At 43.4% G+C, this 13,857-nt stretch overlaps 1 pseudogene; it reads left to right on the top strand.

The window, feature by feature from the left end:
* The window catches only part of LOC135513660 (nucleolar protein 6-like), a 34,573-nt pseudogene extending 24,104 nt beyond the window's left edge, over positions 1–10,469 (top strand).
* The last annotated feature ends 3,388 nt before the right edge of the window (positions 10,470–13,857 follow it).

The raw sequence follows: 13,857 nt of genomic DNA, 5'->3' as shown, positions 1-13,857 counted from the left end.
AGGATTTAGATCAGGGCTTTATGATGGCAACTCCAATACCTTGACTTTGTTGTCCTTAAGCCATTTTTCCACAACTTTGAAAGTATGCTTGGGTTCATTGTCCATTTGGAAGACACATTTGCGACCAACCTTTAACTTCCTGACTAATGTCTTGAGGTGTTGCTTTAATATATCCACATAATTTTCCTTCCTCATGAAGCCATCTATTTTGTGAAGTGCACCAGTCCCTCCTGCAACAAAGCACCCCCACAACATGATGCTGCAACCCCCGTGCTTCACGGTTGGGAGGGTGTTCTTCGGCTTGCAAGCATTCCCCTTTTCCCTCCAAACATAATGATGGTCATTATGGCCAAACAGTTCTATTTTTGTTTCATCAGACCAGAGGACATTTCTGCAAAAAGTATGATCTTTGTCCCCATGTGCAGTTGCAAACTTCGATATAGGACTCGTTTTACCGTGGATATAGACAATTTTCTACCTGTTTCCTCCAGCATCTTCATGTAGTCCTTTGCTGTTGTTCTGGGATTGATTTGCACCAAAGTATGTTAAACTCTAGGAGACAGAACGAGTCTCCTTCCTGAGCGGTATGGCGGCTGCGTGGTCCCATGGTGTTTATACTTGCGTACTCTTGTTTGTACAGATGAATGTGGTACCTTCAGGCGTTTGGAAATTTCTCCCAAGGATAAACCAGACTTATGGAGGTCTACAATCTTTTTCTATGGTCTTGGCTGATTTCTTTGGTTTACACAGTCGCTGCTGTCAGACCGAGCGAGCTACGGCCAAGTGGGGCACCTCATTGAATTCGGAACGGCCTAGAGACTATAACGATGTTTTGTTTGCCGTTCAGTAATTTAAAACAATACATTTGCCTGTCCATTTGTTGATGGTAAATCCCAAATTAAACATATTGTAAAGGTACGCTGTCCATTTGCAATATAACATATGGACAATGCCAATATATTATACTGCAACTAGGACAGTCAGCCATCAGTCAATAAGATATCATGCTGACACTTTGTCCAACTCGATTTAGAAGCCAACTATCACATATTTCATAGTGCCTTCTTTTAAAACCGTTAAACATAAAAACCTTAACACGTAGTTACATTCGAGCTGTGGGTCCCGTTCTGACATTGTGTATGCCTAGCCGAGGCGACCCCAAGTTTCGGCTCGATAGGTAATTCGGAGCCTGACCAGTGCAGAAAATTCACTTTTTTCTGGGGACCCTAAACGAGCTATTGGCCAGAAACTTGACGGGTCCGTTTCTATGGGCCGAGGTGGTTTCAATGCACCTAGTCTTGTAATTCTCAGTCTTTTCTAAATGTTGTCATATTCTTGATGTTTTAAAATGAAATGAACATATTGCAAAGGGACAAGGCTGTTTCTCATCCTGAGAACCTCCTAGAGCTATATAACTCACAGTGCACTACCGCTCTAGAACAGGTTTTTATAGTTTCAGAGCTCTAGGACTGACGGTTCTTTGATGGTTTTTACGCCGGTAACATCTTAGCTTTGTGTGTGAGTTTTTCTTTGAGGTCTGATGGGCAGTATGAACACTTGTGACGCTAGAGCATGTCTCTATGGGTGCTGTCTCTGTGTCCTGGGCTTATGGGGTGTTTTTTTTGGGGGGTCTCAAAATAATATTTGAAGTACACAGGGCTGTGTGAGTCTGTCTATTTGCAATATGAAAATTCACCTAACTTATTGCAGATGGACAAACTTCATACAGAAAATTGCAGAAATCATGTAGAGCTCCGAAACCTGCCTTAATGGATTCGCCTTAACACGCCTCAACTGGATCTATAACGTTTTTCTAATCCCAGAAAATGTGCATTAACTCAGAGCGTTGTGGCCTCGTCTCCATCTTGTTTCTGGGCTTAAAGTACATTTGGCAGACTCTCTGCTCACAAGTTTCATCTTTGAAGTCTGTTCCGTTTATGAGAAACAGCCATGTCCATTTTGGTGATGAAATTTGCCATGTAGTCAGTCGCCATATGGTGGAATTCTCCGGTACAGCATAAAATAAATGCATTTTTTTTTATATCTCTGAAACTGAGTCCTGGAAACATTTTTTTTTTACTTCCCAGAAGACCAGGCCTTGGGGGGCAACCTGAGGCCGTCGCCTATATTTCTTCGCACCCGTCCATTTGCCATATGAATTTTCTCAACCATATGGCTATGTTCATTCATGACTAGTATAGGGAAGCACTCTTATTAGGCACCTTGACTAACTGTGTGTGTATCAAGGATGGCTTGGCGTTCAGGATACAGGTAGCTTACCACCGGGAGCCACGTCCTGAGGGAGAGTGTGTCCAGAAGGACTCCTTATCATCAGGGACAACAAGGAGGCTCAAGCCCTGGAGACGGCAACCATACACCGGCCCCTACTCACCTGCATGGGTCAGGCACTACCTTTACACTGGAGTGCTCCTTCTATCAGCTAACATTAGCTCTACATATTCTCTCTCCACATCAAATCAAATCAAAATCAAATCAAATCCAATTTTATTTGTCACATACACATGGTTAGCAGATGTTAATGCGAGTGTAGCGAAATGCTTGTGCTTCTAGTTCCGACAATGCAGTAATAACCAACAAGTAATCTAACTAACAATTCCAAAACTACTGTCTTATACACACAAGTGTAAGGGGATAAAGAATATGTACATAAAGATATATGAATGAATGATGGTACAGAGCAGCATAGGCAAGATACAGTAGATGGTATCGAGTACAGTATATACATATGAGATGAGTATGTAAACAAAGTGGCATAGTTAAAGTGGCTAGTGATACATGTATTACATAAAGATGCAGTAGATGATATAGAGTACAGTATATAGGTATACATATGAGATGAATAATGTAGGGTATGTAAACATTATTATATTAGGTAGCATTGTTTAAAGTGGCTAGTGATATATTTTACATTTCCCATCAATTCCCATTATTAAAGTGGCTGGAGTTGAGTCAGTGTGTTGGCAGCAGCCACTCAATGTTAGTGGTTGCTGTTTAACAGTCTGATGGCCTTGAGATAGAAGCTGTTTTTCAGTCTTTCGGTCCCAGCTTTGATGCACCTGTACTGACCTCGCCTTCTGGATGATATTGGGGTGAACAGGCAGTGGCTCGGGTGGTTGTTGTCCTTGATGATCTTTATGTTGTCCTTGATGATCTTCCTGTAACATCGGGTGGTGTAGGTGTCCTGGAGGGCAGGTAGTTTGCCCCCGGGGATGTGTTGTGCAGACCTCACTACCCTCTGGAGAGCCTTACGGTTGTGGGCGGAGCAGTTGCCGTACCAGGCGGTGATACAGCCCGCCAGGATGCTCTCGATTGTGCATCTGTAGAAGTTTGTGAGTGCTTTTGGTCACAAGCCGAATTTCTTCAGCCTCCTGAGGTTGAAGAGGTGCTGCTGCGCCTTCTTCACGATGCTGTCTGTGTGGGTGGACCAATTCAGTTTGTCTGTGATGTGTATGCCGAGGAACTTAAAACTTACTACCCTCTCCACTACTGTTCCATCGATGTGGATAGGGGGGGTGTTCCCTCTGCTGTTTCCTGAAGTCCACAATCGTCTCCTTAGTTTTGTTGACGTTGAGTGTGAGGTTATTTTCCTGACACCACACTCCAAGGGCCCTCACCTCCTCCCTGTAGGCCGTCTCGTCGTTGTTGGTAATCAAGCCTACCACTGTTGTGTCGTCCGCAAACTTGATGATTGAGTTGGAGGCGTGCGTGGCCACGCAGTCGTGGGTGAACAGGGAGTACAGGAGAGGGCTCAGAACGCACCCTTGTGGGGCCCCAGTGTTGAAGATCAGCGGAGTAGAGATGTTGTTGCCTACCCTCACCACCTGGGGGCGGCCCGTCAGGAAGTCCAGTACCCAGTTGCACAGGGCGGGGTCGAGACCCAGGGTCTCGAGCTTGATGACAAGCTTGGAGGGTACATCACTCCCTTTCAGCTAACACTTTAGCTTTATACATTTTTACTCTCTCTCTCACTCAAACGAACACACGCATCTTAATGTTTGTGGTTGTGCATTCTAGGCTCTAGCAACTCCACCCATACTTTGGGGCGGTGTGTCACCGGGCCAAGCGCTGGCTGGGACCTCTTCAGCAATGACATAAGAGGACACTGCTGACCAGCTGGTGGCGTCCCTCTTCCTACAGCTTTCCACCTTCACTCCTCCAGGGTAACTAGCTACCTGCATATCAGTCTATTGCTGACCCTCTCTCTCTCTCTCTCTCTCATGTACCACATGACTGATACAACCCCCCTCTCTCTCGTTCTTGCTGTCTCTTGCTCACTCTTGTCTCACTCGCTCTCTTGCTTTCTTTCTATTGGTCTCCATGTCTATTTCTCTTCCGGTCTCTTTCTTTCAGGTCTTCTCAGGTGGCTTTCCTTCGCTTCCTCCACCTGCTCTCCTCCCTTCGACTGGAGAAACAACCCCCGGTGGTCAACCTCAACAACCAGCTCACCGGTGAGCGCACACACACACAATGTGGATGTATATTGTATCTTATTAACATATACAGTGGGGAGAACAAGTATTTGATACACTGCTGATTTTGCAGGTTTTCCTACTTACAAAGCATGTAGAGGTCTGTAATTTTTAATCATAGGTACACTTCAACTGTGAGACGGAATCTGAAACAAAAATCCAGAAAATCACATTGTATGATTTTTAAGTAGTTAATTTGCATTTTATTGCATGACATAAGTATTTGATACATCACAAAAGCAGAACTTAATATTTGGTACAGAAACCTTTGTTTGCAATTACAGAGATCATACATTTCCTGTAGTTCTTGACCAGGTTTGCACACACTGCAGCAGGGATTTTGGCCCACTCCTCCATACAGACCTTCTCCAAATCCATCAGGTTTCGGGGCTGTGGCTGGGCAATACTGATTTTCAGCTCCCTCCGAAGATTTTCTATTGGGTTCAGGTCTGGAGCCTGGCTCGGCCACTCCAGGACCTTGAGATGCTTCTTACAGAGCCACTCCTTAGTTGCCCTGGCTGTGTGTTTCGGGTCGTTGTCAAGCTGGAAGACCCAGCCACGACCCATCTTCAATGCTCTTACTGAGGGAAGGAGGTTGTTGGACAAGATCTCGCAATACATTGCCCCATCCATCCTCCCCTCAATACGGTGCAGTCGTCCTGTCCCCTTTGCAGAAAAGAATCCCCAAAGAACGATGTTTCCACCTCCATGCTTCACAGTTGGGATGGTGGTCTTGGGGTTGTACTCATCCTTCTTCCTCCAAACACGGCGAGTGGAGTTTAGACCAAAAAGCTCTGTTTGTCTCATCAAACCACATGACCTTCTCCCATTTCTCCTCTGGATCCAGATGGTCATTGGCAAACTTCAGACACACCTGGACATGCGCTAGCTTGAGCAGGGGGACCTTGCGTGCGCTGCAGGATTTTAATACATGACGGTGTAGTGTGTTACTAATGGTTTTCTTTGAGACTGTGGTCCCTCTCTTCAGGTCATTGACCAGGTCCTGCCGTGTAGTTCTGGGCTGATCCCTCACCTTCCTCATGATCATTGATGCCCCACGATGTGGGGAGAGGTTGTAGTCTGTTCGATTGAGTGTGTGGACAGGTGTCTTTTATACAGGTAACGAGTTCAAACAGTTGCAGTTAATACAGGTAATGAGTGGAGAACAGGAGGCTTCTTAAAGAAAAACTAACAGGTCTGTGAGAGCCAGAATTCTTACTGCTTGGTAGGTGATCAAATACTTATGTCATGCAATAAAATGCAAATTAATTACTTAAAAATCATACAATGTGATTTTCTGGATTTTTGTTGAAGTGTACCTATGATAAAAATTACAGTCCTCTAAATGCTTTGTAAGTAGGAAAACCTGCAAAATCGGCAGTGTATCAAATACTTGTTCTCTCCACTGTATGTATCTTATCATATTCGTGCATGACAAAAAAGAACCAATGGGGTTGTTCTCTCTCTCGCTGATGTGCTTCATATGTAGACTGACTTTTCCCCCACTCTCTCTCCTCACCCCACACTCTCCTCATCCCACACTCTCTCTCCTCATCCCACACTCTGTCCTGTCCTCATCTGTAGCGGCTGACGACACTGAGATCAAGAATGACTTCATCGTCTCCAGAGTTTCTGCCTGTCATGTTCGTTGCCACGCCCAAAGACAAGAAGCTGTCAATCTGGACCAAACAGGCTCCATCTGAACAGGTTAGAACACGGACACACATCCAGTATAGTCACTAGTACAGTCATCCAATAGCATTGTACACAACAGCCCATTGTACACAACATAGTAACAGACTCAGACTTGAAAGAGAAGAAATAGAATACAAACTTGTTTCAAATGATTGAACTGCGGTGTACTAACTCTCACACTGTCAAAGACCGGCAAAAAAAAAATCCTGTCTGTGTATTGAGTAGTTTCGTCAAGGCTCTAAAGTGCGACCATTTTGCTGTGCTACCTACAATTGCAAATTTGGAGCACCAGTGCAGCTACAAGAGAAATTACTCAGATAAGATTTTTTTCTAATGATTATACTTCACTCTACTGTTGTTTTCCGAGTGCCCTAGAGAGACGATTGAGTGAGTATTCGTTAGCATCATGGTTGTACCATTTTTACAATAGCAAAAAATGTATTGTTTCGAGCCCTAGCAGTCCAGAAGATATGACCCAAATTACCCGCACAACATTTTTTCCTTCCTATAGCGGATTAGATGTCTGCGTTTTTACTTTCATAAACCATGTCTCGGGCCATTCTTAAGCTACTCGTGGGCCATTCATTTATGCCTTGTTCAGTCATGTTACCTCATTAGCTAGCTAGCTAACAACCGGATAACTTTACCAGTATATTCAAACATTTGGGGGCACAGAAAGAAAGGAAAAGGGCTATATCTTTTTCAGGAGATCAATGATCATAGTAATGAATGACTGATCTCCTGCATGTCATGACACACAATGTTCTTAAAGGGATAGTTCACCCAAATTGCAAAATGAATCATTGGTTTCCTTATCCTAACGTTTTAGCATTTTTGGCACAAATCCCATTTAAGTCATGGGTCCGATATGACATTTTTTCATGCGTCATGTCCAAATCATCCGAAAGTATCTAAAATTGAATGTGACGCCCAACAAAGTAACTCGTAGATGATTTGAACTTGAAACATGCTAGCATCATTCCTCTGACTCAGTTTTGGAATTGTTAGTTAGATTACTCGTTGGTTATTACTGCATTGTCAGAACTAGAAGCACAAGCATTTCGCTACACTCGCATTAACATCTGCTAACCATGTGTATGTGACAAATAAATTTGATTTGATTTTTAATGGGATTTGTGCCACGAATGCTAAACCGTTAGCATGTGGAAACAGTGCCAGGGGAAAATGGATGCTGTCATACCTTGTCCATAGACTGCTTACAGGGTAAGGAAACCAATGTAATTTGGGTGAACTACAATTGTCCATGTAATGCATCTGTCACACCCTGACCTTAATATTCTTTGTTTTCCTTGTTAATTTGGTTAGATCAGGGTGTGACATACGCGCTCTCACCACTGGTGTCCCCCAGGGCTCTGTTCTAGGCCCTCTCCTATTCTCGCTATACACCAAGTCACTTGGCTCTGTCATAACCTCACATGGTCTCTCCTATCATTGCTATGCAGACGACACGCAATTAATATTCTCCTTTCCCCTTCTGATGACCAGGTGGCGAATCGCATCTCTGCATGTCTGGCAGACATATCAGTGTGGATGACGGATCACCACCTCAAGCTGAACCTCGGCAAGACGGAGCTGCTCTTCCTCCCGGGGAAGGACTGCCCGTTCCATGATCTCGCCATCACGGTTGACAACTCCATTGTGTCCTCCTCCCAGAGCGCTAAGAACCTTGGCGTGATCCTGGACAACACCCTGTCGTTCTCAACCAACATCATGGCGGTGGCCCGTTCCTGTAGGTTCATGCTCTACAACATCCGCAGAGTACGACCCTGCCTCACACAGGAAGCGGCGCAGGTCCTAATCCAGGCACTTGTCATCTCCCGTCTGGATTACTGCAACTCGCTGTTGGCTGGGCTCCCTGCCTGTGCCATTAAACCCTACAACTCATCCAGAACGCCGCAGCCCGTCTGGTGTTCAACCTTCCCAAGTTCTCTCACGTCACCCCGCTCCTCCGCTCTCTCCACTGGCTTCCAGTTGAAGCTCGCATCCGCTACAAGACCATGGTGCTTGCCTACGGAGCTGTGAGGGGAACGGCACCGCAGTACCTCCAGGCTCTGATCAGGCCCTACACCCAAACAAGGGCACTGCGTTCATCCACCTCTGGCCTGCTCGCCTCCCTACCACTGAGGAAGTACAGTTCCCGCTCAGCCCAGTCAAAACTGTTCGCTGCTCTGGCCCCCAATGGTGGAACAAACTCCCTCACGACGCCAGGACAGCAGAGTCAATCACCACCTTCCGGAGACACCTGAAACCCCACCTCTTCAAGGAATACCTAGGATAGGATAAGTAATCCTTCTCACCCCCCCCCTTAAATGATTTAGATGCACTATTGTAAGTGGCTGTTCCACTGGATGTCAGAAGGTGAATTCACCAATTTGTAAGTCGCTCTGGATAAGAGCGTCTGCTAAATGACTTAAATGTAAATGTATGTGTTTTTTGTCTTGTCTAGGGGTTTTGTATGTTTATGGGGCTGTTTCCTTTCTAGGTAAATTGTATGTCTATGGTTGCCTAGATTGGTTCTCAATTAGAGGCAGCTGTCTATCGTTGTCACTGATTGGGAACCATATTCAGGGAGCCATATTCTGTGGGTACTTTGTGGGTGATTGTCTATGTTAGTTGCTTGTGTCAGCACAGTTCTTATTATAGCTTCACGGTCGTTATTCGTTTTATTGTTTTTGTATTGAGTGTTCAGTGCTTTCTTTAATTAAAACATCATCATGAACACATACCACGCTGCATTTTGGTCTGCTTCTTACGACGATCGTGGCAGCATCTCAACAAGAAAATTGTGCTTTTATACAATGTTGAAACCTAATATTCTACACTTGCCATTTTATCTTTTTATAATTAACAAATATTTTTTACAGGGTTACATATTAGTTTCTAGGGCACATGTGCTTCAAAAGTATCTAGAATACATGTAGGCCAAATACAGGCTATAGCAACCATTTAAAAAACCAGTTTTACCAATGAATTTTTTTAGATTTAGAGCTATAGCTATAGTAAATCTAAAAGTAGAGCTGCCGTCATAAACAGCGGAGCAGAAATGAATGACATGTTCTTGTTAGTCGGCAGTCAGTTTCCCTATTCTTGGACCCTTCCTCAAGGCACACTGCTCTCCTGTGTCACACTTTTGGAGTGTCCACTCATATCATTATTACTACTTAGTAAAAATGGTAAAGGTAGAAATGATGTATCTCACTCACCATAGGCAACTGTTTCTTTTCATGATACAGACCCCTATTGCTTATTAACTTTTCAAGCATCTCTTATAAATCACTCATCTGTAATGCCATGCACATTCCGTTTGTGATGTTATATCACCAATACAATATTACATTCATTCAAAATGGCATTAAGATTTTTTTTCTTCTCAATTTCTGCTGTTATAGACAGACAATGGATATGGCTTATATGACAATAAAAAGTTAATTTAATGCTCACCAATTTGCTTTTTGTCCCTGCCCACTTCCGGAAGGAAATCAGTTGAAGATATTTTTTTCATGTCTGCTGTTTGATAGAGTACGTTGAGAAATACGGCAGCACACCGCAACATGGGGTGATAAAGCCGGCAGCTTCCCATCTCTTTCATTTAGCTTCCCAGCTCCACCTCAACCACTTGATTACAATGCTCAAACTAGCTGTTCTCCAGACCTGGCATCTTTTCATGTGTTTCTGTCAAAGAGCTTTGAATTCAATAGTCCTACCTCGTGACGTGCAGAAGAAGCGTCATAAACGAACATGTTCATGTGCCTGAGGAAGAACTGGTGCGTTTGCGCCATCTGCCACTTTCACATTGATGGCAAATGTGCACTCTAATTTTGGAGCACTACAGTGCACCCACAGTGATTGAGACCGAAACATAGATTGAGATGCACCAAGGCTGCACGGTGGGACTTGCCTAATCAACTTATTAATTGAGAGGCAGATTGAGCCGAAGCACACAGGCACACGTATCAATGGAACAGCTATTAATTGTTCCATTGAAGCCCAAAGCCTTCACCCCACTGCCTTCCAAGATAAAGGCAGAAAAATCTCAATTTCTGCTTATACATTTCTTTGTGCATCCCCCCCCCGGTAATGTGTCTCGCCCTCTTCCAGGCCCCACAGATGGTGGCTCATCGTGTTGAGGTGAGTGGGGAGGATTCTCACACTGTCCCCAACGTGGATGCCATCAGGGTCATGGGCCAGGGTCTGGTCAAGTCAGTGGAGGCAAGGACCGGTGAATGGGTGGTGTGGACTGAGCACGTGCTAATCACATGTTGAAATGGATTACCCCGTAGCCAGCAAAACGTGTCCACTCGTTGACACCTTTTTGTCAAAATGAAATCAACATATTGTAACACAGTCATTGTATATCCAGTTGTGTGCTAAACGCAAGCCATGCACATTTGCTGGATAAAATAAACGTTGTAAGAAGCTAACCATGTGATGTCTTTGTTTTCGCTGGTGCTTTAACCCCCTCTGTGTTACTGTTTTGTACGCACAGTGTGCTCCGTATGTATTGGGACAGTGACACATGTTTTGTCTCAACTCCAGCACTTTGGATTTGAAATGATACAATGATTATTACATTAAAGTGCAGACTGTCAGCTTACATTTGAGGGTTTTTCATCCACGTTGGGTGAATCGTTTAGAATCTACACCCCTTTTTATACATCGCCCCCCCCCTCATTTTAGGGATCAAAAGTATTGGGACATTCACTTGTGTATTAAAGTAGTCAAAAGTTTTTTGCTCATATATTCCTATCACACAATGATTTGTATTAAGCTTGTGATTACAGTTCGTTTAGTTGCATTTGTTGTTTATTTTGGTTACGTTTCAGATTATTTTGTGCCCAATAGAAATGAATGGTCATTTCGGAGTCACTTTTTATTGTAAATAAGAATAGAATATGTTTCTTAATACTCCTACATTTAACATGGATGATTCTGGATAAGAATAAGCTCCAGTAAGATGGATAACTATTGAAAGATGGCTGACATGCAGTTTTCTACACGGTGCAACCTTTTGGTAGCGTTTGTATATCATAGGAAAAGATGCATATCATAGGAAAAGACACCGCATTTACACAAAACAATGACTTATTGACATATATTGTTGTCGAATCAGGAGAGAAACAGCATGTAGTACATCCTCCTGTAGTAGTACATCCTAGCCATGCCAGGCTTTCTGTACCAGGGGAGGACGGCTCATAACAATAGCTGGAACAGAGGGAATGGTATCAATCGCATGGAAACCATGTATTTGATACCATTCCACCAATTCTGCTCTAGCTATTACCACGAGCCCACCTCCCCAAATCAGGTGCCAACAACCTGTGCTTTTTAGACTAGTGTAACCAACACAGGGTACGAGCCCAGGTCTCCTGCGCACCAGAAAAGCATAGGCCTGCTAAACTGAAGCCTATGCATTGACTCTGGGAGCCAAAGCAACTCTTCAGGCCTTTGGTAAGGCCTACACATACATGTGTGTTAACTGAACCTCCTCCGTTACAATTCACCATCCTTTGACCTCTTCACATTGACCCATCTGAGCCACAGCATAAATATGAGTGACGGTTCGAACAAGGGTCTTCTGCACATCAGAAGAGCACATAAGCCCACTAAACCAAAGCCTACCAGCAAAAACTGATTGAATCAATGTTTTTTCCACGTAATTTTGAAATAAAAATGTGATGTTGACTCAATGTGAGAAACAGATTGGATTTGCAAAAAGACATCAATGTAAGGGAATTTATTATTTCACCCAACTTTAACCTAAATCCAATGAAAGGGTGACTTTTATTTTGTATTTTCTTTCATGTTGAGTTCTCTCTAGTTGCCAATTCAACCTCATGTAAACAAAACTACACATTGAACTGTGCCCAGTGGCTATAGCCAATGCAACTCTTCAGGTATCAGACATAGTCAATGCAACTCTTCAGGTATCAGACATAGTCAATGCAACTCTTCAGGTATCAGACATAGTCAATGCAACTCTTCAGGTATCAGACATAGTCAATGCAACTCTTCAGGTATCAGACATAGTCAATGCAACTCTTCAGGTATCAGACATAGCCAATGCAACTCTTCAGGTATCAGACATAGTCAATGCAACTCTTCAGGTATCAGGTAAGATTACTCATTATGCGACTAACCAGTAAGAAGTTGTTCGGTGACCACAAAGATGTGATGAGTAACTTTGCCTAGTGTTGAGTTTCTGCCTGAATCCAGAAAAAAAGCATTGGCTCCCCAGGCTAAATCACCTGAGAGTTGGTTTAGCAGGATGTTCTTCTGGTGTACAGGACACCAGGTTCAAACCCCATCAGTTACACTATGCCCATTGATATTAGAATAATTTATGACATGGCTAGGATATCACTGCATTGTGGTGTCATGTTGCTCTCCAGGAAGCAATTTGCATACAGTTTGAAAATGAAAAGAGAAAATGCTCAATTGGGCGGTTGGAAAATAAAAACACACACTCCATTTCACTTTGCACATAGCAATTACTGTTTTCTGTTAACCTTTTGCCAATTTATTTACCATTTGTAATTATCCATTTTCATTTTAACATTGAAATTTCCTTGTGGCATGAATCATGTGCACTAATATGAAGATATAAATGTGTTTATCATTTTCACATTTCAATTGAGCATTTAAGCAAGGCATTCTTTTGAACTGGCACTGACCCCTCCATGTATGCCTGCTAAATGTATTTTCATCTTGAAACTTTCTTTGGAATAAGCTCCTTGTGATTGCGATTCCTGCTAGTGCTATGTTCAGTTTAGCTCACTCAACTTCATTATCCCGCAGGGGATATTAATTTGGTCATCACACTGTACACAGACGTTGAAAAGCGACAATCACCATGAATGCATGTATAAAAAATGTAAAAAATGTGTTGACATACTGACTAGATGTTGAGGAAATTCCAAGGAGAGGCGACGTGTTATACCTAATCACGCTCCATTGTGTCCATCTCCCACATAATCATGTCACAATGGACAGATAATTGTCCGGACTTATTTTGTACTCGCCCAATGTTGTTAGCTATTTAATCATTACAGGATTTCCTGCTCAAATCGTGACTCCTCGCACGTTGGGAATTATCTGGTTGCCTGCTTCAACTTTTTCAACAGTCTTGTCCTTTTACTTTATTTATTGTGTCCCCACAACTGCTTGCCTAACCAGCTGTGACTGAAGTTTGAACTCCCGTTTTAATGTGATAACTTGCTTTTGACTTGACTGTTGCATATTTTCCCATTTGGGATGTTTTATCACTATTCATCGGCGATTTATGTAGTTTTGTTTCGACAGAAACACGTAGAATGTTAGATCTGCACTGAATGTCTCCTGACCCCTCCTGTCTCAGCCTCCAGTATTTATGCTGCAGTAGTTTATGTGTCGGGGGGGCTAGGGTCAGTTTGTTATATCTGGAGTACTTCTCCTGTCCTATCCGGTGTCCTGTGTGAATTTAAGTATGCTCTCTCTAATTCTCTCTTTCTCTCTTTCTTTCTCTCTCTCGGAGGACCTGAGCCCTAGGACCATGCCTCAGGACTACCTGACATGATGACTCCTTGCTGTCCCCAGTCCACCTGGCCGTGCTGCTGCTCCAGTTTCAACTGTTCTGCCTGTGATTATTATTATTTGACTATGCTGGTCATTTATG

This window comes from Oncorhynchus masou, chromosome 25 (assembly GCF_036934945.1).
Source record: "Oncorhynchus masou masou isolate Uvic2021 chromosome 25, UVic_Omas_1.1, whole genome shotgun sequence".
Lineage (NCBI taxonomy): Eukaryota > Metazoa > Chordata > Actinopteri > Salmoniformes > Salmonidae > Oncorhynchus > Oncorhynchus masou.
Note: the sequence above shows the minus strand (reverse complement) of the source record. Positions and strands in the feature narration are given on the sequence as shown.